This window comes from Pelecanus crispus, chromosome 1, assembly GCF_030463565.1.
Source record: "Pelecanus crispus isolate bPelCri1 chromosome 1, bPelCri1.pri, whole genome shotgun sequence".
Taxonomy (NCBI): Eukaryota; Metazoa; Chordata; class Aves; order Pelecaniformes; family Pelecanidae; genus Pelecanus; species Pelecanus crispus.
In genome coordinates, this window is record NC_134643.1 from 186208512 (window position 1) to 186231166 (window position 22655).

The following is a 22655-nucleotide window of genomic DNA, read 5'->3' on the forward strand; positions in this document are numbered from 1 at the left end:
TGTGGGACTTTGTGCTGAGAGCTGTGCTTACTCAACATACTTTTGTCTCAATGAAAGGAAAAAAAGGCAAATGAACAATGAAGCTATTCTTAAAATGCTGGTGTAAAAGAATGCAGTGATTTAATATGGTCAGATGCAATTGTTGAATGAATGGGGAGAAATAGTAAAAGTGTTATACTGTCATATGGCCAGGAATATGTATGACATACCAGAAAGCACTAAAAAGGGTGGGAAGAACTGCTAGCCCTTGTGCCTGTCCTGTTCAACCACCACAGGTTCTGCAGGTTTGCAGGCACATACTGTGTCACATATCAATAAATAACTGTAGTGTAAATAAATAAAAAAAAAAGCCCTCTGTGTTCATCTTAGTAGAAACAGAAAATATTTTCACTTTTTTATTAAATACTGTTTCAGGACTTTTAACAAATAGCTCTTCATATTCTGTTATTTTCATTTCCTCCTGCTGCATCCTGTTTCCTCCTCCTGTATCTTGGACCATGTATCTACATGGAGTTTTAAAGCTAGTTTAAAAAAATGTAGTATTTCATACAATCTAAGTATCAAGCTAAAATATAAAGTCAGTTAACACACACTGATTTGTTTTTAAATCTTTATAACACACAAATAATATTTTCTTATGTCCTAGAAGACATCATGGGAAATATCTTGGCAGAATCTTAGATTTTGTAGCAACTTCTAGCCTTAAATGCACAACTAGTAAGATTTTAGAATGTTTGGAAATTTAATTTTCATAGAATCATAGAATGCTTTGCATTGGAAGGGACCTTTAGAGGTCAATGTTCTCTAAGAATGCCTCAGACTTTATATTCTAAGCTAGTTACACATTATTCATCTGCACACCTTATTATATTTCTTAAACTTCCTCTTGGTTCAGAGGACACTTGTGGATGAATTGAATTCATTTGTTCTGCAACTAATGTACATAACACAGATTGCTTAATTTAATGAGCTTTCACTTTCATAATACTAGATAATCAGTAGAGAAGTAACTATGACTTTGAGCTATACCATAGTTAGCTTAACTCTGCTAATTGAGCCATTAATTCAGTGATATTATGAGTACATTATAGCAAAAACTGTACTCCACTGTTTTTTACATCCCAACATTAAACATTGCATACTTCATATGTGATGTTATTAAACAGGTATTACAACAACCTTTCCCAGTGGAAGTGTAACTGGCTTGACCACACACTTTCACTTAATTTAACCATATAGAAAAGGTAGTACTCCCCAATGATTTTCTTATTCACAGTGAAAACAGTGGGGCAATACAAGGTAGAGATTATGGTCCTCAAACAAGAATTTTAAGGACAACGTCATTCCAACAACTCCTACACAGCCAACCCCCGCCTTGCCTCCCTCCCCCCACACCCCAAATTGCTTACTATTAGAGAACTTCAGAATTTGAATACCATGATTTTCCTTATGTGCACTATGTGAAAGAGAGGGTTGAAAGAGCTTTAACAGGGAAACAAGCTGTTATTGCTTAAAACTACTTTACTAACAAAGTATCATTGTTCATAACCAACTATTCTTAGCAGTCATATTTCACTGCATTCCTTTGTAGATTTAACTTAGGTACTGGTTACCCAAATTATAATTTAATTAATAATATTCCTAAATACTGAGTGGAATCTATAGAGATAAGTAAAACTAGTTCTTCCTTCTACTCCCTCTGAAGTCAGCCAGTGTAGAATAGAAATGCTCATTGAAATTCAAATAGCCCAGACCATAAACTAATGGAAACTAAACTGAATTATTCCTGCATGTGTTTTAAGTGTACCTTCAGGTTATAAGCAGTGAAAAGTAAACATGTATATATCACAGAGTGTCCTCTAACTAAAATTCACAGGTCTGCTCTAGCTACATTATTTAAAAAAAAATTTCCCTTGTTACAATGGCTCTAGTGTTTTTGCTAGACTTGCTAATGTATCTACTGCAATTTTATAGCATTTCTTCTTTACATGCTGAGCACATGAAAGCTATGTGAGTTTTGCAGTTCATAGTACACAATAATTCAGGTTTAGTGGAAAGCATAGGTAGATTTTATAAGTGCTTTTTTAACTGCAGACAAATACACTATTTACTATGGAGCATTTTCAAATGAGTATCAGGCAGTGTCTAAAATCTATCCAGCTTACAGAGCTATAAACCATGATCCACTTATGTGTTACAGAGAATTATATTTATTTCTATGCCCAGTAGTAGTGTAACTAGTACCAGTAAGCATGCCTAAATCACAAGTCTATTTGTTTCACTGTTATCTTCATTCTGATCTAAAAAAGGATAAACAACTGATAGAAGCAATGTATTGCTATGTGGTAGGAAGTAGATCTGAAGAAAGGTCAAGTGTAAAGACACTGTTTTTCCCTGAAATTAGATTAAGTATGTTCTTATTAAGAATGTAGAAAATAATACCTGCTATGCCTCTTCTATGGCTCTCATAAGTCTTTTGACAGTGCAAGAAAAAAAGAATTATTCTATACAGATATTTTTTTGGTAGGTACAACTACCACACTTTTGCTGGTAGAATATTTTGAAAGTCATGTAGTCCTGGCCTTCTCTTTAATTTTGTTTTGTTATTTTTGAGACAGTTGCTTTATATTTTCCCTGCCCCAAATGATCAGTTTTCATATTGTTTCATATGAAAGAACTTTATGAAAATCTTCTTTTTTTCAGTCTGATTTTTAAAATTATTTTGTTACTTATTCTAATATTTTGCAACTGCATTTGTCTTTTGGAAAGGCTGTATATGTTATGCAAAATTTCTCTCCTATGTACATATTTCTATTCTACTTCTACTGTTTCTTCTCTTGTCTCATTATCCAAAAGCCTTTAGGGAGAGGAAAATAAAAATATTTATTTCCCCATATTTTAAAGAGCTGAAATTTTCAGAGAAACCTTAGATCCCTCATTATCCTTAAATTCCTTCTATGAAAAACTTATATTGCTAGACATATACTGCTAACAATGAACAATATACAAGTGAGGTTGGTTGTCCTCTCAGATGGTGGAAGACATGCCCTAGAGGGCAGGCCCAATGTATGCAGGGCATGCACTAGTAGCTTTGTCTATCTCTTGTGAAATACTGATACATGTATGAGATCTTACATACAGAATTTTTTTTTTTATCTTCTAGTACTTAGCTGGAAAAAGGAAAACAATTTTATAGCCTAAATACACTGTATTCCTTAGTGTTACTGTGCTTATTCCAGCTCTTACTTTTATGTTAAAATTCTGCCTGCAAAGATCTAAATCTTGCAGTTCCTGAGTTGAATTGAAAATGTTCTACCAGCTATTTAAACTTATGATGAAAGAAATGCGTGAAACCAGCACCCGAATAGAAAACAGAGAAGCTGCCTGGGAGAAGAAAGATATCAAAATACAAATAAAGATTACTCTTAAACAGATCACCTTCTGATGGGCATTAGAGGAAATTGTAAGCAATGGGTTTATATGCATGCACCTGATATTTTCTAAGTTCACAGCACTCCTTTGAAGTGTAGGAAGGAAATTAAATAGTTGTCTCTTATCAGTGAAATCTGAGCTACATTCAAATATTGGATACATGCTAAACTGTACAGAAAGGTTGGAGAATAATAAAGATTACACAAAGATAATTGCATTTAAGAAATATTGTTATCTGTACAGAGGAAATAAAAATTGTATGAGACCTAAAGGGGTAATGAGCACTGAAACACTGCAAATGAGAGGGCAGGAAGGCAGTCTATCAAGGGAGCATAAACTAAAGAGGAAAGACTAAAAGCTTCAGTGGCAGAAGGTGGGTCATCCTGCCCTATTGGAGCACATATGTAAATAAATGCCTATTAAATTAACACATCTGAGCCTACATGAGGATCAGGAGGTGACAACTGGCCTTCTGAAAGAGCAGTGGCTTTCTGAGTGGCTTTATTTTCATGCTACTCTCAATAAAAATGAAATGTGTCGCGTGTAACATGAAAAAGAGCGACGCTTAAATTTACAGACATCTCATCCTTGGATTCGATCAAGATATAAAGTCTGTTTACTAAAGAGACAGATGTGATCACCATATAAAGGGAAGGTATAAAGGCTTAATTACAGTGTTTTACATATATGAAAAAAATCCATAAAAGGACAGACCTGGGTAACAAAGTAAGATCAATATGTAACTGATGTGTGAATCTTTCTATTGCCTTCTGCAAACATGGAATAAGATACAAGGCTGATGTAAATACACGTCCAACACAAAACGGGAAGATCTCATGTTAACTTTTTGAGTAAGGAGGAGCAACTAACATTTATTTATCTCATATCTGGTGGATTGGGATTTATTGGAAAATGGAGAAATGACCAAGATACTGAAGATTAGTAATCTCTGTATGACTTTAAAAAGCTCTGAAAATCAGGCAGTAGACAAACTGCAGATTTGGAACTCAGTAAAAAATTGAAACAGCACCCACTGCCTTTTCAGAAAACAGGCTTTGGCAAAATGGATCCAAATGACCTGTGAAAGCACTTTGGAAAGCTTTTCAGCACAGAAACCTTTGTAGAATCAAAGCTGAAAAATAGACTGGGTTATAAAATTTTTATAAAAGATTCATTTGAAATACTGTAGTAGCAATTGCTGGCTCTAGGGAAGCAACTTTAAAAGAAAGTTAAAAGCACTAATCTATTCCTTTTTATTCTATATACAAAACAATGCATTACTGAAGTTATTCCATGTGGAATGCAGAGCAGTCTCTCTAATGGAAAAGTTAGACTAAGGTTTTATAATCCAGTAAAAACTATAAACTCCTCATCCCCTCTTCTGTACAGAAATGGGAAATAATGCATATTCATCTGCCTTTTAAAAACCTAGAACTTAAGAGTTACATTAACCCCACAACTTATTTAATGCCTTCATTACAGGGAAAAACATCTTACTGAACTCCTGCTGGACACATGGCGTGTTGCTCAGCTGGGTAACAGTTCTACAGCTGCCAAAATCTTCTTCCACTCTTTGGGGAATAGTCTGTGAACCTCACCGCTCTTCCTGTTTGCCAAGTTTTGTGATAATACTTGAGATATCCAACACATACAACAGCCTGTTTGTACGAGTCTCTTCCTTTAGCTGAGGGAGAGACTGTCCTTAGACTTGATAGATACTGAAAAAAAAAAAAAAAAAAGAAAAAAAAAAAAGGTAGTGTTACCTCCCCTGAAAAAAACATCATTGTACCTGTCTGATTTATTGAGAGCAGAATAAATATATGTTCAAGCTTTCTGAACATATAAAGCAGTTTTATTTAAACAATAAAATTGTGTGTGGCAGTAGAGTGGAATTGTAGTTAAAACCCTAAAACACAGTGAAAGGTCTGTATAAGCTGCAAAAGAAACCAGATATTTCTTTTCTTTGAATCCAGTTGAACTTACTACATATTAGTATAAGCCAGAGAGGTGGTGGAGTCACCATCCCTGGAAGCGTTGAAAAAACGGGTAGACGTGGCACTTTGGGACATGGTTTAGTCTAGTCTACCCTTGATTGGCTTAGAGTAGACTTGGTAGTGTAGGTTAATGGTTGGACTGGATGATCTTAAAGGTCTTTTCCAACCTAAACGACTCTATGATTCTATGATTCTATCTTTCTCTGAACATCTTAACTACTTATTGCACTTCAATCAAGTTTCTCTAATTAGAAATTTGTTTTCCTCATGTCCCAGGGAAGAATTTGTATTTGGCAAATTGTGTTCTTTGTTATGTTCTAGGTCCACCCTTGAATCCTCATTTTAAACTGAACTGGTCTAGGCAGTGTGACTACCTTAGGAAAACTGGTCATGAATTCACTAGTAGGCCTGAAACAGAAACTAGATAAAATCTGGTAAAGTTCATAAGCCCATGAAAGGTGTTCCTGGCTTTCAGGCCAAAAGGGTATTTCAAATAGATGATCATGCCTGCACAGTGTATTGGGAAGTCAGACAACAGATCGTACCACAAGACGGACTGTCAATTAAGGGTACTAGCTCATCATCTCTACCAGTATGCAGGCAAGTTTTTATAAACTGCCTGGCAAACATCAAGTCATGCAACTGGTTAAGCTTGCACCTGGAAGCATATTGTGACCGTGACCTTTAACCTGAATGGACTATGTCATTCAGTGTTACAGACTGTATCTGTTAAGGGATGTATAATATGTTAACTTTCCCTAACTCAAAGTAAGCAGCTAGTCCTGAGTATGTGCTCATGACATAAATGTTCAGGGCAATTGGTCTATACAGTTCCACGTTCTAGACAGTCGGACTAACATATCAGCATACAAATTTCTTCATTGTCAGAAACAGATGGAACGAGTATACAGAATACTGAACATTTTCAGTGGCCATCACTGAATCGTTGAGTCTGCTGAGCTCATGATTTAATGTCATCTCAATTTTTTTTTTCTAAAGACACTTTTAATTTAGTATCCAACCATATTTTCCTTCCTAAAAGAACAATGTGTACTACAACTATTAAACAATAATCAGTTTACTGTTTATTTTGAGCAATAATAATCAGTTCACCATTTCATTATTTCTTTAAACAAACACACTGACCTTTAAACCCTCTTCAGCTCGCCACCATTACCTCCTCAGAGCAGAACCATGTAGCTACCTGGGAAGGGAGGGAAGACACTTTCAATGAGGGAGCTTTTGAAGAGGACAGCAGAACCACTTCCCAAGCAGTTGCTGCACTGACATTTTTCCATCCGTAATGGAAATTTCTATTCTCTTCAACTAAATTGATCAGTACCCTATGTCAAAGCACACTGATTGCAGAGAGAAAATGTACTGATAATTTTAACCACCTTGTTGAAATTAAATAATGTTTGTATTTACAAGGCAAAGCTACCAATTTAATGTTTAACCAATCCAATTTACATAAACATTCACCACCATTTGGTAAACACAGGGTTCTGGATTATGAAGTGTTGGATGACACCTGTACAGGAAATATTTTTTTCTTCTTGTCTGGCTTACTAAATGGGAAAAAACACAGGGGCCAGAATTCAGACCTTACAGGACAGTTATTCAAACAATAAAAGATATTGTTCATATGACAACTTAGAGGTAGAGTTGTCAGCCACTATGAAACTTTCTTTCTGGGGAGCCAGTGAATGCAAAAAGTGATATACATAAACTCCTGCATAGCTATTTCCAGGGGAACATATTTCCCATTCTCATTCTTTCTTTCCTCACTGCAGTGACTTCCAGAGGTTGCTAAACTACTGATATGAAGCCTCAGAGCATTTGTTGTGAAGAATCATAAAGAAAATGGAGGAATGGTAAGCTGCGTGGGGACTTCATTCGTATATGCAATCATAGAGATGATCATACTGACACGACTCAGGACCTGTAAACAGCTAAGAATAAATAGGTTCAGTCATTTTTTTCTACCTGTAAAATTAGATTCAGATCTGGCTAGGGTTAAAAATGAATTTCACATAAATGAATTTCAGAGGGCATTCATAGAGAAAAACAGCATGGAGAGGTGCCCAGGAGTGTCTTGCATACTTCAGTACAAAATAGATACTGATGAAGGACAAAAACCCCACATTTTTATCGTGTATTACATTCAGTTTAATAAGACTAACAAGGCAGTTACAGGTTATCTACATTCCCTTGGCTTAGCTTCAGAAAAAATAATATACATGTTTGCTGCTGACCTCTAGCTGTTGGGTTCTTTCATGTTTTCAAGTAAGCTCTCTCTTCTGTACCCTAGGTTGCATGGAAGTGACAGCTGAACAGATATTCTTTGCAGTTTCTCAACAGTACCACTATTTAATTAATTGATTTTTATGTCTCCAGCCTCTTGAATATAAAAAAAGCTGCTGCTCATATGAGGAATAGCATTTTTTTTTTTATTCAGTCAGGTAAAACTTAAGCAAGCATCATTGCTCCCAGATAGTTTCAAAATGTAATGTTTCTTTGCAAGCACCAATATGCCTATTTCAGCACTGCAGCATATTTTCTAGTATAGGAAACATACAATGCTTACAGATTGAAAATTTTTGACCACTGATACTGGTGAAATCCAGCACAAAATGAATTCTCCTCTTTCTTCTCCCTCTTGCAAGCCCTGAGCTCATTAATGAATAACAATGAAGAACTGCAGTTAAATGCAACAGTGGAGCTGTGATCTCAGCTATTAATACTCATCAGCAGTGATTACACAATGCTAAGTATTGTCATTACAACATGATTTTGTGTTGTTAGGTTACAGGATAGGTTGCAGAAAATCTTTAAAAAGTCAAATGAATAAGACTATACAAGAATCTGATTTCTTTATTTCTTTTTCACTACTTAACACAGCAAAATAATTTCTAACACGTAAAATTTAAAGTATGAATTTTAGGGAAAGCTGATGAATGAAAGCACTAGTCAATGGGAAGGAAATCACTGAAATAATCCCACAGTATTGTTGCGATAGCTATATGAGCTGTATTAATTAACTCCCTTGAACAATAAGCTATAAATGATATTTACACATTTCAGTTTATCCAAATTATTAATTAAGTGCACTCTCCAGGGTCTCAAAACTCAATTCATTGTTTTCAAGTTTCCATTGATCTGAGTAAAACCCAGTTCTAACTTTCCTTATCCCTCATTATGTCTCCCTCAAAACCTTAAGCAGATGCACTGTTTCTGAATGGGACTTTCCAAATCAGGTATCTAGCCCGTGATCAAACCCATTTGTTTGCCCTATCAGACACGTGTTCAATACTTCAAAATAATTACACCCCTTCACAAGCACCCCACTATCCCTCTCAGAGATCCTCTAGTTTATAAGGAACACAATAAAGTTGAAAAACAAGATGAAGGCTTCATAGAAAAATCATTCTTTATAATGGTCTAAAAGAAATAAGCATACCTATTAAATAAGGCATATCTGTATGTCATTTTCTTCCTAAAATTTTGTCAGTGTTCTTTCTGATTTTCATAAGTCCTTTTCTTGAACCCACCATAGCTTTCATTTTTACTGCAGAGAAAGGGTTGCTCTAAGCAGTTCTGGTGCTTTTCCAGTATCCACTCTTCTTTCTTATTTGACTTTTATTGATCAGCCACAAATCCTTTCTCAAGTTCATCTTCTCCTGACAAGATTCTTTGACCTATCAAATCTGGTTCCCCTAGGTGGTAACAAGCTTTTTGTCTATGGTTTCCTTGTTTTGAATAGAAGATCACTAGTATTTAACAACCCTCTTACTTTTACACTTTGACTAGTGATATGGTTTCATGAAGTTAGTTAATGACTTGCTTCTGTAAAGGCAGGTCCCATGACCCCCTCCACTGGCCTTTTATTCTGTTCCCATGCTGCTACACTAGCACAGACAGTTATTTTGTCACCCAGTGAACTGAGTCAGGGAGCAGATCAAGCTGGTGAAAAACAAAACTTACCCCTCCTCCAAAACCAGGGCACGAGCTATGCCTTTCAACAGACTCTACAAATGCTGCCAGCCTACAACAGTAAGAGTCTAGTGAGGAAGTGCAAGAGAAAAGAACAACTGTGGGGTGTTTGTTTGTTTCTGGCGATGTGGGTTTAAATACTTGTCAAATTATACTTTAACTAGTCTGTACTTAGGTTATTTTGAAGGTCACTAAAAGAAAAAAAAAGATGATTACAACATAAAGGGCTGTAAAATCAAATGATCTTCAGGAACAAAAGAGAGATTATGGGTTTATATTAATATTCACATACAGATATTGTCTAATCTATAAGATTATTCTGTGTCTTTCTGTGACTGCAGAACTGTTATTTTTACAAAAAAGATCATTTCTATGGCAGCAAATCCCCAGTAATTTTAAAGTAATCAATTTATCTCACAAAAAAACCCCTTTTTTTTTTTTTTAACTACAGTGATTTGAGGACTTAAATAAATTTTTCATGGGTATTGAATTTGATTTGTTCCAACACCCATTTTTTTGTTTCCTGAAAGGGAAGGAAAGTGTGCTTTAAGATGCTAGTTAGTGCTGTGCTTCTCTGAGTTCCGAAGCACCAATGGGAATAACAAGACACACAGAAAGACAGATTTTTTTTTTTTTTTAAATAGTAAAATCTTGCAAATGGTAGCATCTTAAGAGGGAAGTCATTTGGTATTTTGTTTAGCCTGCAAGACCACTGTCAGTGATCACAGAGTAGTAAACTAAATATTCACTCATATTCAATTAGTTCATAGCACAAGAAGGATAAGAAAATCAGTAGTTCCTCAAAGTGGAAGTATATGGGCTCCCAGAGCATGTAACATACAATCAAATCAGTGCAGATACTTATTTTACACTGATTTTTTTTTTTTTTTTGCCATTTTGCCTTTTGCAAAGGGAAAAAACAAGAAAAGCACTAAATTTCCACCCCCCCAAAAAAAAACCACCCTAAAAAACTTGTACTCCAGATTAATTCTGTTTTCCATTAAAGAAACTGTATAATTTTGAGGTAAAGAAATACCAAGAACATGAAAAATACTTACAGAAGTTACAAAACTGTGATGTTTTGAAATCTCCACTTGTGGTAATACAGGTATATGTTGCTAGAAGAAAGGAAAGGCATAATATAAAATATCAGCCATGGTGAAGGACTTCCAAGCAGTGGTCCTGAAAACTCTGTAAGACTTACTAGTAAGGGCTAAATATGTGACATGACTCTGGAAAAGTGAATTTCACAAAGACAGGTGTTAAGAATTCAGTGATTCAAAAGGAGAGGATTTCTTTTAATGTATTCACAAAATCCAAAGATCAGCTTGAAAATATATGTGTGAATGTCAAACGTATAATTGCAACATTTTTTAATATATGGGTAGGAGACATCTACCTTTACAGACCTAGCCACATGCATCAGAAGATTTAGGAATCTACAAGTTTGAATACTTTGGATGAAAAAAAATTAGAAATAAATTAGACAAAATAAGAACATTAAAAGGCACTCCTTATATAAGTTATTAATTAAAAAAAATGTTATCAGCTAGAAAATCAGTCCATATACTTCAAAAATGCCTTCAAAAAGTTGTTTCCAGGTTATTTTATAAACTGTTTCTAATGCCAAGGTCATTACAGTTAGGAAAATGTCTCTAAATAATCAGAGTATAGCAATAACTACCTGTATAAGCTAAACAAATAATTATAGCAAGAAATGACAATTAATACCCTATACCCTATAACTGGCACATCATTCATCATTAATACATTTTTAAATGGAGAGATAAATAATAAAATAAGTCTGTCAAGATGTCAGTTTATTTACTTCTTTCTATACCTGCTGCAGTTTCTTTTGTCCCTCTCCTTCTTGACTCTATGTACTGGCTTTCAACACCAAAGCTTACTCACTGTGCCAGTAGTACTAAATAACATCTATTAACATCAGGCAATTCAAGGACGTAGGCTGACTCAGGCTAACAGAAAATGACAAATGACACATCACCTATCTAAGCAGAGACTACTGCCACAAAACCAGCCTTAAAATAAAAGGTAACCATCGGCTTTTTAAATTCCTTATGCAGAAGATTCATCTGAGTTGGAGAATTAAAACATGAACGGTATGTAACACTAGAGCAAGAATATTCTTACTTAAAGAGGATCATTAGTCCCTTATTCTGATTTTATGGCTGTGGTTACTGATAGGAAAGCAAGAAGAGTTTTTTACCAAATACAAGTCCCTTAAGAATGCTTGCCAGTTCTTCTAGAATTGCTGTCATGATTGCTAACTAATCTCAAATCTACCACTCAGGGTAGGCACAGCTGCAATCTGAATAGGATAGCAGGGGCTGGGGAAAGATAGGTGTGCTGCCACATGGCCTCAACCTTATCATATAAAGGGGAAACATGCATCACCATCTGGTTTTAATGACAGGGCCAAAAACTGCATTTCGCTTCTTCAGCAAGCCTCTCTCTGTTTCTTCTGATTTGTTATTGACCTTGGAAAAGTTACTTTAATGTCTTTGTGACTCCATTTCCTTGTCAGTAGAAGAGGGATAATACCTCCAGTGTGTTCTTCTGATATTGTGAGGTTTACTTAATACAAGTGAAGCACAAATGTATTTATCAGCAGTTATATGCCTCTCATCACCGTGGGGTGAGAGATCTGCTCAATACTGAAGTTAAATTTGAAGCTTACATTACTCTGCACATGCTAAAAATACCGGTAGAGCTAAGGCGGAGGCAAGTGATAATGTATAACGCCCTTGCCACCTTGGAAGGCTGCTGTGATCAATACAGATTGAAGGTTGCATGTATTGCAAACTTGGCTGGGTTACAAGATTCAGTCTACATTTACTTCTTGAAAGGCTCCTGAGGTGAAAAACACCACAGAAGTCCCATGTATTACATCAAGTACTGAGTATCTGTATCTTAGCATTTAGAATCTGAAAAATAGCTTCTGCAAAGATATTGAGAAGAATTTTTTTGTTCTTTTCCATAAATTCCAAAGTTCAGCTCCTCATCTGATGTAAATGAGTTTTATTTTATTTAACTTCAAGAAAGCATAAAATGTATCAAAGGTGTCTGATGTTGATATGAGCATCAACAAATTTCTGGGCTATTACCCTTGGGATTCAAAATGCCTGAAAATCTGGAAAGATCTGGGAGAAGATGAAGTTTTAATCTATCCCTAATTTAAAGATTATAGCCAATTTTCAAAGTCACTATCGTACAATCACTGTAAAAAGCTAGAGAAACTTTCTTTGTTTTTCTGATGGTATAGTATAGTGTCTCTGCAATAGCGTACGTGACAAATAAAAGAATATTTCCTCTGTGTAACAATAGAAAAGGACTGACATGTTCAAGACCAAACAACACTTATCCACCTTTGCTTTTCATAGATACTCTTCATAGAGATTATAAGTCATAGCAGAATCCTACATTTGGCAGCTAAAACTTTTTGGACACTGGTCATGTATAGCATATCAGTGAGATAAAAATGGGATACATCTGGTTGTTATCCCTAAATATCCTTTTGTAATCTTTAACCTTTGAGAAGAAATTCTACTGTTCTATTTTGAGATATACTGGGGAAAAAAACTGTCAGCAACTTTCAGTACAACAGGTTTTAATACTGGATCTTTAACATTACTACTACAACCAACGTACATGGCTGTTGAATAAGATTCTTCAGCACTGAGGGCACGTCAGACTATTCTTCCTACTGTGGGAATTGGTGGTATGGGGCTTTAGTTAGTCTTCTGTTTTCTTTTTTGCCTCTTCCAGGTTTTTACTCTTTGTTTAAAAACTTCCCTTAATCCTAAGGTCTAGGAGTAAATGGTACTTTTCTACAGGGAGCACTTGCTGAAAGTTCACAAGCTTCTCTCCTATATGTGCAATGGGACTAGGGGCAGTTCAGCTTGCAGAGTTGTTTTTACATCCTTTTACTGTTTTGTTGTTGCTGTTGTTGTAGGAACAAGGTCTCACTTCACATGCAAACAAGTTTCTGTACAAAATCACCTTTGCCTATTTGTCAATGCAGTGTATTGATATAACAAGATTTCCTACAGGTAGTATTGTAATTAGCAGTGAAAAATAGGGGAGAGTGCTTAATGAGAAAAGAAGTTAGCTAGAAAGGGGAGAAAAAATAATGTATTCAATAGTATTAACTTGTTTCTGTCCCTTCTTACTTGTACATGTAACACAAGCTTCTTTTATCCAACTTCCCTTTAGGTCAACACGCTGCCTCTGTGAGCCCACAGTACAGATTGCATTACGCTAGGCTTCATATTTTGCACAGGCATTGAACTTTAAGAGGAACTAAATGTTTAACTACATTCAGCTATTAATGCTTCTGAAAATGGAATACTTGAGACTCTATAAATTTATGTCAAGATATATTGGTTACATTCCCTTGTTTACCTTTATAGTACAATAAATTAACATGCATATGTGTGAAGCTTTCACTGGTGACCTCTTCAAGTTAATAAAGTTTGACATTTTAATAGGATAAACAAATGTTTTATTTGTACAGTGTGGAGTACTTTACCAATGATCAGATGTGAGTTTGTTCGATATTTGTTTTTTATATACTGGAGGTAGAACTCATGTTTGCTAGATGACCTATTATTCTGCTGATTCACTGAATATGTGTTATAATTTAAAGGTCAGGGCTATCCATTAGACTTATCAACATGGTGCAAGATACTTTAAATCAAGAATGTTTCTGCATGAGCTTCATTAATTCTATGGCATGAATGCTAAAACAATAGTGAGAAAAGTTAATCCTCCAAGCTGAAGGATTGCAGCCTGTGACTCACGACTACAGACCTTCAATAAAGTGGTCACAGGTAGTTCACAAAGAAAGTAGGAAGGTAAATTTTCAATAGAACTTATATATTATTTCCCACTAAATAATATTATAAGGAAAAATAATTTAAGAGTTTGTTCCAGGAATGTGGGGTATAATTCCAGTTTTTTGTTGCGACACATAGTAGATCACAGTAACACAATTCAGACCTGATTCAGCTTTCAGTTTGGTTTTTTGAGGTGATTTTAACTAAGACATTTAGGTTGAACTAATAGAACAATCATGTACTGAAACCCCAAACCTAATAATAGTGAATTCATAGACAGTAGTGGATTGGTCTTGTATTACTGTGACTGTCCCAAGGACATTATATTTTTATTTCTTATAAATGATAAAGAACATCTACATAATTAGGCATTATGGCCATTAATATTCTAGGATATATGACACAATGTACCAGCTATGTAGTTTAGCTATATAAAAGATAAGACTGGATATCAGCTTCATTTATACTGTTATATTAATCTATTGTATAATATTGCTATGTATTGTGATTCTCTTAAACGTCTAAATTAATGTTCAAAGTGTGAAGAGGCTCCTATGACTTTTTTTTTTTTTTTTCATGAAGATTTCAGAAAATGTAGGTGGAGCTCCAAGCAGCATGCAAGTGACAAAAATATATTAACAACTGCAAGTCCTCTGGCAACATTTATTTGTGTATGACCTTTAAAAAATATCTTCTGCCTTCAGGCACACACATGCTATTTACACTAATCCTCTTAAGTTTTCCTTACGTCTCCAATATGCTGCTGCTTACCCCAACATCACCTTCTGTCTTTGGACCTCATTTCTCTGTTTCAGATTTTTTTTTTTTTTTCTTCTGATAGAAACTGCTAATGGAACAATCTTTTCCTATAAAATTTACTAGGAGTGTGCAGCTGGTTTCAAAAGGCTCAGGACTGGCTTTATGGAGAATTAGAGGAAGGCGTCCCAAAGTGGTTTTGCAAATGAGTTGCTTAGAAGTAGAGTGCAGACTATAAAGGGGCTAGAAAATCCTATCAAAAGTGATTAAGAGACTAAAAGAACATTTAGGCAAGAACAGATCTTTTTTGTTATTGTTAGATGCACTGTCATGTTAATGTTATCAATAAGTGTTTTTCTCATAATAAGAAAATAACTTATTCAAACTTGTCTATTAAACAAGAAAAATGAAAGAATTTTTCATTGACACTACTTTTATTTCCATGGAGTGTGTCTTTTCCCCGTTTTGTTTGCTTGTACAAAACCTAAATCTAATTAGAGTTAATTGGAAATATACACCCAGATAATACTATTAAAAAATCTTATAAGAAATACTAACTTGTTCTCAGAAGTATTGTAGACAGAAAACTAATGATGGTCACTTAATTACTAGTTAAGAAGAAAATATTTTTATGTTTTCTTTGGAATAATTAAGATATGTCATTTTTTAAAGGGGAAAAAAAACTATGAACTTGCAATTCCTATTGTAGGCTGTATCAAGCCTCTTAACCATGTAATTTCCCTGGTTATTTGTATAGTTCATATTGTAAAATATATTAATAGTTCATCCATCATGGTGGAGAGAAAACCAAAATATGCAACTTCAGAAGAAAGTTCTTAAGACATCTAAATGAACTCATCATCCCAAAGTGGTGACAATGTTTTGCTAGATAACCAACTGAAGAATACCATGAACAGTATGCACTCCATGGACATATCGCACCAGAGCATAATATCCTTGAAAGGAAAAGATCTGGAGAAAAAAAGTGAATAGGGATACATTTCAGAAAATAAATTTCTTCAAACCTGAAATAAAAATTTTAGCTGAATTTTATTTCATGAGATTCTATGCACATCTAAATCATACTACTAATTTATATTTTATTCCACTTTGATGTGGTAAAACAATTTTAATATTAATATAAGTTAGTTATGACATTTTCAACTGCAAATCAGTAAGAGACTCAGGCTTCTGGACTTTGGGCAGGAATTCCTTCAAACCATAATTTGTCCTTTCTAGAGGAAAAAAGCTGTTCCAAATTCAGTGTGCTTTCCTTGGTTTTCGTATTTTGATCTGTGAATTTCTCATTTAAGACAGTCTGAACTAGATCTTGTTTAATGTGTCTAAGCTCCGCAAACTATGCAGTGGAAATGCTGAGTACCTCAGAAGGGTATCTCAATATGTAGGTGCCAACGAAAGTCACATTCACTGTGCAACAACATAGTACTAGCCATAGGAAATGCTAAGGACAGGGTCCAATCTTAAATATCATCCTTCTATTATTTTAATGAAACACCTATTTACACACATTACCTTAAAATCATGAAGATAGTTGCCTATGTTTTTGAAATACATAGAGAAAAAAAAAGTAATTAATTTATTTTCAAATAGAGAAAGACATATAAATGTGACTGAATAAAAGTCTAAAATACTACCTAAAGGAAAAGTACAAGTTAATTCACTTCCTTAATAGGTCAGGATGCATCCCACCAGTTACAGAGGACTGGCTATAGTGAAGCCTTGTTCCTACAGATTTTTGTCTTTTCATTGATTAGTTGATTTAATTTTAATAAACCAAAGTTTCAGTAAATTTGTATTCAGTACAATCAACTGCAGAATTTTGTTATGGCTTTTTCTACAGAGAAATATGGCAGCTTTGTGAAAGCTGTTGTGTGACAGCTTGGAAGTGATTACACCTCAGTCCCAGCACTAACCACCCATTTATTTCTGTGAAACTAGCAGGAAGTTACTCATCTTTGAGATTTTTATCCCTCTGTTAAATCTGCTTTAAATCACTCAGACGGTTCAACAAATTCTTTGAAGAGAACTCACAGACAGAAATACAGATGAAATAATCCCCTTTGCCATTATTAAAATCAAGTGATGCTTAGGTACCTAGGCTACCACCAAGATATGTGTCCCACATGGCATAGGTGAACATCACTAATGTGTTCAGTTGAAGCTTTTCCACAGTGGGCAAATTACATCACCGAAGGACTAGTTATGTTTCTCTGTGTGAAATAGTCTCAACTAATGAATATTTGAAGAATGCCCTGGAAACTGATACACACCCTATCTCATTCTCATTTGTTTCCCAGTGAATAGTGGGTGCTTGGGCTGTGGCAATGGCTTGCAATGGAGAGCTTATCTACTTAAATCTGAGGGTTTAAATGTTGTCAGGAGTAAAAGAGCAAAGATTCCTGAGACTGGGACTGCAAGATGTCATGTATCTAACAACATGTAAGAAGGTGATGGAGGCAATGAAGCTTCACCAAATTTACAAGGATGCCAGTGTAGAGGTTTGGAAAGCTCTGTCCCCATGTTAGAGAGACTTGGAAAGTAGAGGACATGGAGAAGAGAAAGGAAAAGCTTGAAAGAAATACGAGACATGTAACTGAAGTTTTATTTTGAGGAGATGGGAGAACCAGGAATCAAGGTGGAAAGCATGACATTTGCAAGTAGTAGGGTATAGGTCAGGACACATGAAAACAGAGGAATGCAGATCCTCAGAATTTCAGCCACTTCTTGTTTAAAAGTTGTCTCTCCTAAATTCATTCCTTAGCGCTTAGTACAGTGAACTTGCATGAGTGTTTTTCTTAGTTGCAAGGACCTCTCTCTTTAATCTGTGAAGCTTATAGAATCATAGAATCATAGAATCGTTTAGGTTGGAAAAGACCTTTAAGATCATCCAGTCCAACCATTAGCCTACCCTACCAAGTCCACACTAAACCAATCAAGGGTAGACTAGACTAAACCATGTCACAAAGTGCCACATCTAGCTGTTTTTTGAACGCTTCCAGGGATGAGGACTCCACCACCTCTCTGGGCAGCCTGTTCCAATTCTTGACCACCCTTTCTGTGAAGAAATTTTTCCTAATATCCAACCTAAACCTCTCCTGGTGCAGCTTAAGCCCATTTCCTCTCGTCCTATCACTAACTACTTGGGAGAAGAGACCAACACGCACCTCACTACAACCTCCTTTCAGGTAGTTGTAGAGAGTGATAAGGTCTCCCCTCAGCCTCCTCTTCTCTAAGCTTGGTGAAGTTTGAAAGAACAAATAAACTTAGAACCTTCACATCTCTGTCCAAATTGGTTGATAAGAAATATAGTTAAAAAAAAAAATTGTTTATGATCAAATAAAATGTTTGTCAAAACAGGCTGAACAAAACCCCAGAAAATCCAGAGTTCCCTTCTTTGAAATAAATGTTCCAGATGTAAAGATACTTGGCTAAACTCACTTCTCATCATTCTTTCTAACCTCATAAATCTTGAATTCTTTCCTGCATAGTGACATAACTTCAATAGGAGAAATCAAGAGTACTCCAAAAGACATGAATAACCTATAGCCTGATGGTTATGGCATTTAAAAGTAAGTGATAGTCAGATCCTGTCAGAGTGTATTAGTCACGCTCCAAGAACACCTCTCTGATTGAGTCTTTGTCTTTGTCAAAGATTTCTGGGTTCAATGCCTTTTCCAGATGAAAGGAATTAAATTCTTTAACTTCTGCCATCCTAGGAATGTTTTTACTAGGAAACTACTACTCAGGCTGAATGTAAAGTTGTGGACAGTTAGTTACTTAATTTTGGCCAACAAGACAAAAAATAAGACAAATAATAATAATAATATTAATAATAAGACAAAAAATAATAATAAGACAATAAAAATAATAAGACAAAAAAAAGCTATAAAAAAGGATGCAAAAGGAGGGGACATAATGTTTCTAACCTGTTGGTTATGGAAGTCAGTGAAGAGGCATGGTCTTGAACTAGGTTAGGCTAAAATAAAAAAGGAACCTAAATGTCCCACTTCCTTTCTAAATGCTCTAAGTATGATGTTTTACACAAAATGTTGTTGAGAGACCAGTCTTTAGTGAAGAAATCTGAACCCTGGATCAAGAGCTGAGAAAAGGGCATACGCATGGCTGAGGAAGGCACTTGCAATCTGACAGGGGTAGCCTCTAGCTGCAGCTTTCTGCACGACTATCTTCTGATATGTTTTTTCCTTAGATTGTAGCTCTTTTAATAAAATAAGGCTTAAACTGTCTTTACCCTATCACACTATTTTTCATCATCTCCCCTTCAATAACTTTGAAACTGAGCAATTTCAATCAAAAGTTGCAGAGGATAAAGACCTCAAAATTAAAAAATTCCTTTGGATTTCAAGAAAAAAATGACAGATTAATAAAAATTAATTACTTTATTAGGCTGGCCAATCAGCACACATAGTCAGGCTGCCAGTCACAACAAGCAGAATTCTGAACTCACTGAAACACAAGTAATTTCTGTCACTAGGAAAAAGAAAGTCAGTAAGTCAGCATTTCTGTGAAATGACTGGAAAGAACAAGGGGAAGGGGTGGAAGGGGGCAGTTCTGAGGTCAAGTTGTTGTGGGCAGTATATTATGTGGGAACATAAAACGCTTATGTATGAGTTAAACTTTGTTGCCGCAGTTCATGATGGAAGAGGTTGCTTTGCAGTGCCATTTTAAAGGCAAATTTGCACAGCAATAGATAAACTTTTTAGAGTTCACACTGCAAGTTTCTCAGATGCAGTCCATGCAGCTAACACTTCTTTCCAGACCACAACTGGTGCAAAAAGTAAGTAGGATGTGGTGGGTTGGCCTTGGCTAAGGGCCAAACTCCTACTCAGCTGCTCAGTCACTCCCCTTCCTCAACAGGGTAATAGCTCATAATTCATAAAAGCAAATAACTAGTGGTTTTATTTGAATATTCAGCTGTTTGCAAAATTGTTCATAAACATTATGTCTCATAGGTGTTCAGAGTGTAACATTGCCTTACAGAACTGATTTACTTTTGTTTAAAAAAAAAAAAAAGAAAAAAAAAGAAAAATCAACAGAAAATGAAATATTATCACATTTTTTGGTGTTTAAACTGTATGGAGGTAATTCTAACCTTTCATTAACCACAGAAAAGTTGTTGAAACCATATTTATGCTTTTCCCACTGTGTTCACCACTCAGAACCCATATACTACTGAAATAAATTAAAATGGTGCCTGCCTAAAAAAGGTAGCCTTTGGAGGGCCTTTTCTTCCTGATCTGAGCTTCTCCTTCAAAGACCATTTTCTTCACTGCTCTGAGTTTTACGTGTAGGTACCTGACTTAGACAAAAAGAATTTAATCACTTCATCCCTATATTTCTTTTTGTCCATCTTTTGAACTTTCTATTAAAGAGGCATTTTCACTCTACTGTTCAAAAGAAAATGCTACAGTTCTTAATGTGTCTGCCTTTAGAGCAATCATTTAAAAAGAAGATGTGAAATGGAGTTGTGGAAATTTTTTAATTAACACAAATTAAAACCACATAGAAAATCTGAGATCCATTAATACCGATGTTAACTCTGTTACCATTGCCTTGTCTTGATGCATGGTTGCTTAACTCTGGTAACATTGGTTCTTTGGTGCTTTGCCTTGGATATTCTTCCTCAGAGACAGACAGTAGAGTGACCATAATCAATACCATCTCTCTGTGTTAACTTAATGCAAAATTCTTGTAAGAACTGTACATTGTACAGCATTGCTTGCAACATATCTTCCTCAGTTCACTGGGGACATATAAAGTGATCTGGGAGAAGTGATGGTGCAGAGCTGGGTGAGAATTGACAATTTTTCTTTTCAGGAGAATGTCATAGGTTCGAAAAACTCTCTCTCAGATCTGAAGAGGAATTCTGATGAGGAAAAAAGATCATAAAAACTCTGAGACGTTATTGACCTACTTCAGAGCAGAAACATGAACCTTGCAGACATGCAAAGCTCAGTGATGCTTAGTGTTCCAGGCATCTTAGTGTTTCAGAACCTGTAATGTCTTTTCTTTCTTTTTTTTTTTTTTCCTTACAATAAGGAATGAAAACAAAACTTAAAATACTCTGTGAGATTAATTTCCTCTTTTTTAGGCAGCCATAGATATTAATCCCTAGCCTATGCCCTAAAAACTTGAATGACTGAGATAACACTATTCGGATCAAAATGCAGATCTTTTGGAGGCTGCTGAGTAGCATTGAAATTGGTAGCAGTATTAGAGCAATCCTATACTGAGAGCCAACAAACTATTAGCTCTTTTAATGTTTGTTCTGTGTGTGTAAGCTGTTCCAAACCTCAGTTTAGGAAAAGAGACCTGACTTCCCTCTTTCTCCCAGCCCTCCCTGTTATATGTGCTATTATTCAGCAACTAACATGTTAAATCAAAGTGGTTAAAGAACAAACAGGCAACTATTAAAATAAAACTCTGCATTTTATTGTCTTTTTAATGCTAAATTGATTATATTAAATGATTCACTATACATGTGAAACATCTGGGTGAAAGTGGAATCGGCTAAATCCATATTCATATGTGTCAATACAAAGCACAGTCTGCACTGATGCATGAGCTTCTGGAAAAAAGCCTACCTTGACCCTTCTTACTTATCAAATGATCGTGTAAGGCATAAAATTTTAAGTTTTGTAGTACTGAAAATTGGTTTGTATGGAATGAACATGAATTTGTAGAAGCTAAGGATTAGCTCATGAAGATCTCCATGAATTTAAAACCATAGTGCACTGATAATATCCTTTGAGAAAGAAAAAAATGTGTTCCTCAGCAAGTGAGAAGGCTAATGACAGCATTGGGGTGGGGAGGGGGGAGGGGGCAGGAATAACACCTTAACTGTATTACTGTATTGAAAATATTTGTGATTCTGTAGTGTGTTGACCTTGGCTGGCCACCAGGTGCCCACCAAGCCACTCTATCATTCCTCCTCCTCAATAGAACAGGCAGAGAAAATATAATGAAAAAGATCATGGGTTGAGATAAGGACAGGGAGATCACTCACCAGTTACCATAATGGGCAAAACAGATTTGACTCAATTTAATTTATTTCCAGTCAATAAGAACAAATCTAAACCCCCCAGAACTCTCTTCTTTCCAGGTTCAGTTTTACTCCTGACTCTTCTACCTCATCCTCCTAAGCAGCTCAGGTGAATGGGGAATAGGGGTTGTAGTCAGTTCACAACACTTCGTACCTGCTGCTCCTTCCCCCTTACGCTATTCCTCTGCTCCAGTGTGGGGTCCCTCTGGTGGGATGCAGTCCTTCATGAACTGCTCCAACATGAGTCCTTCCCACAGGCTGCAGTGCTTCAAGAACTGCTCCAGCATGGGTCCTTTCCATGGGGTAGAGTTCTTCAGGAACAGACTGCTCCAGTGTGGGTCCCCTGTGGGTCACAGGTCCTTCCAGAAAGCCTGCTCCAGCATGGGCTCCTCTCCATGGGCCTCAGAACCTGCCAGGAACCTGTACCTGTGTGGAGTCTCCACAGGCTGCAGCTTCCCTCAGGGCATATATACCTGCTCCATTGTAGGGTCCTCCATGGGCTGCAGGAGGACAACCTGTGTCACAATGGTCTTCTCCATGGGC